The sequence below is a fragment of the Alligator sinensis genome, unplaced genomic scaffold, assembly GCF_000455745.1.
Source record: "Alligator sinensis unplaced genomic scaffold, ASM45574v1 scaffold33_1, whole genome shotgun sequence".
NCBI classification, from domain to species: domain Eukaryota; kingdom Metazoa; phylum Chordata; order Crocodylia; family Alligatoridae; genus Alligator; species Alligator sinensis.
In genome coordinates, this window is record NW_005842086.1 from 2415286 (window position 1) to 2418497 (window position 3212).

The following is a 3212-nucleotide window of genomic DNA, read 5'->3' on the forward strand; positions in this document are numbered from 1 at the left end:
CTGCTGCTGAGTGGCTTCATGGCTCACTAGTTGAACCTGTGCTTCATTGTGGAAGATTTGTGGGGGGGGTTGTTTTTGTAACTTTGTCATCATCATCTTCACTTTATGGTATATGCATCATTCCCTGTTCTAACTTCAAAAGCATTCAGACCATCATTTCCATCTGGTTTCTTCCCTTCATTGTTATGTCACTATGCATTGTTATGTTTGTGCATTGGCCAACAGATCTGGCCTCCAGAATGAGATTTAATTTATATTGATTTTGGTGGTTGACTTGTAGTAAGATCCGTGGTACCACAGCTCACTTTCTATGAATAGTCAAACTATATAGTTTAAAGTCAGATATAGTGTAGTTACTTTCTGTTATTTGGTACGCTCCCTGATCCATACATACAATGAATAATCTTTTCTGCTGCAGTTTGGGAGGCAGCCTTGTATGCTGCATTCACAATCTTTTCTGTGAATGATTGCAACAGCAATATACTACATAAAGTGATTATGACCACTTCAAACTCTATGTATATTTTTACTCCATTTAAAAATTCTCAAGTGACTTTTAGCCTTACAGTGGACTAATTTTAGACTTTCTCTGACACAAAACATTTTCTTCCCCACCCCTAGCTTTTTGTGGATTGCTAAAATTAAATGAATGGTTTAGTGGCAAAACATTTGAAGGTAATCAGTTGAGTAAAACTTTGGGGAAGATGTGTAAGCAACATTGGATTTGAAGAGTTTTATACTAATCATAGTTTGAGAGCAGCAGCTGCTATACAATGACAGGTGATAAAAGGGTGATTTGTGATCCAACTAGGCACTGGTATAATATAAACTGCCATTTAGCTAAAAAAAACAACAAAAAAAACATTTTTTTTTTTCCCTTCTATCAGAGGAAAAATCATGAGCTTCAGTTGGAGGCGTCTCTGAAATAATACAGTGTGTAAAGTTTCTGAGGAAATTAATACAGTTTTTTCCCCTCTCTCCCCCTTTTTTTAATGGATCAGTGCACCAGAAAAGGACATTATTAAATTTAATCAATGGTTCACTGCAAAACATTAAGCACTCTGCAGCATTTTATGCAAGATCAGGATTAAAATTATATGACGCAATATTCACTGCTGGGATGCCTCTAAATTGCAGTCGCTTTGAAACAGTTAACTTGGGTAAGAGTAGCAGGCTACTCATGGTAAAGTTAAATTCTGTAAAGGATGCAACATCAGACTACACAGGGTAGATTAGCTTGCACTGAGTTTCATGCTGAAGCTAAACTGCTCTTGGTGCCTGACCTACCTAGTATAAAGCTAGCTCAGGCATGCTTGCATTATATTGATTGCATTGGTTGTAACATTAAGTCAGGAGTGCCAAATATACAGAGCTTACCAACAGAGACATTTTCTCGTACACCCATCTATTGGGGGGCCATAAAGTGTGTGCTTAGCCAGGTGTAGAAGAGCCTGCTGTGGAATTCGGAGCCTTGGGGTTCCAATGTTGCTTACCCCATTGCCACCATGGTGGCTGCAGTCACTATTACTATCACCTGTGCCTGATCCAACCCATAAATAGCTCCTGCATTCCATATCTGGACTGGGGCCCAAGTTAAGTTTTACACAGCTGTGGTAAATAGAAGTTTAGAACTGAATCTGGAACAGAAAAGTCACTGATTTCTTTCAACAATGGATTTAAGCATGCGCCTGACTTTAATGGTTTGAGTAAACCTACCAGTATGAATAAGACACTCTCTTGACTTGATTAGAACTATATGCATGTTTTTGCACTTTTCTGAATTAGGGTCATAGCAATATGAAATTATAATATTTTTTTCACCCATAGTATCAAGTTATGTTGTCAATGGGAGAGTTCAGATTTGACTAATGCACACATCTGTTGGTGGAGACAGATAAATTGAAATCTTTAGGCTTATCGTAGATTTCTTTAGGAATCTACAAAAGATTAAGGGCAGAAGTTGATAATTAAAAGTGGTAATTAAAATTAACTTGGTTTTTAGGCAGCAAGTGGTACAACATGTATTCTGCTAATTTCCTTTTACTACTGTCAACAAGCAAAGTGACCCCGCCAGATTATCGTATCGAAGTGTTAAGTGATGCAACCATTGTAAATAGTGATGCGGTGGCGGAGTGAATCAGCAATTTGACCCAACATGAGAGCGATGCGTGATCACCTGTGGTCTAGCCAATCAAAGACCACCTAATGGGCATGGCTGGCTGGCCAGCATGTCCATGGGTTCCAGAATGTACCATCAGGGGAGCTTCCTGATTGGCCGAAAAAGTTATATAGGGGACCGCACGCCTCGGTGCGTGGTCCCCAGGCTCTGACTCTCAGGACGGATTGATCACCCATCTTGGGGCCTGGTCAGACCCCTAGGTCTATAGCAGAAGCTGCTCCGGTTGCTCCGAGCGTTATAGTTTACTGCATCACCAAATCTGGAACGCATTGTACTTTGTCCCAACCAGACATCGTACTTGTATACTGCAGTCTCCACTCGTCACCCATCGCTTATCCCTTGTTGCTGTATATAGTTCATCACCTCCAAGTTATATCACCCTTCAAGTTGTGTCGACAGTTCTATAAGTAAATACCAAATTTTATTTCACACCTCATTGTCTGTGGTGTTTATCTCCCTCTGGCACTTGGCAACCCCGAGCGTGCCTGGGTTGGTGTCACCACCCAGTGCCCCACTCGACACGCAACTGCGGCCATTTCCCAAGGACCATCCGGGAATCGTGGCCCACATGGCGATGAGGATGGGATCGCCAAAGCGGAGAGAGGAGAATAGCACCCAGAAATCAGGGCCCCAGGGAAATAAGGGGGGCAAAGTCGACTATGTCACTTTAAACTGCCCTTGGAGGGACCGTCAACTGCCTCCGGTAGAAAATATGGCTGATCTACGGGCCCATGCCCTATATCACTGGGCCGAAGCGGGGAAGCTAAGCGGATACTTCTCCATCCGCACCGCTGAAAGGAACCAAGAGGGGAAGGAGTGGGCTGTCGAAGGCCTCACTCCGGCCGCATTCGTCTGTCTGCTATCGAGCCCTACGGTACTGTACCGACCATATGATAAGGCCCAAGAAGTGATGCCTTTTATATCCTCAAAGCAAGTCACCGATGGTAAAAATAAAGACTCACGAAGAGAGTATAGTCGGTGCATTAAGTATATAAAAGAGAGCAGTGGCCGTGACACACCGCCCGATCGATTC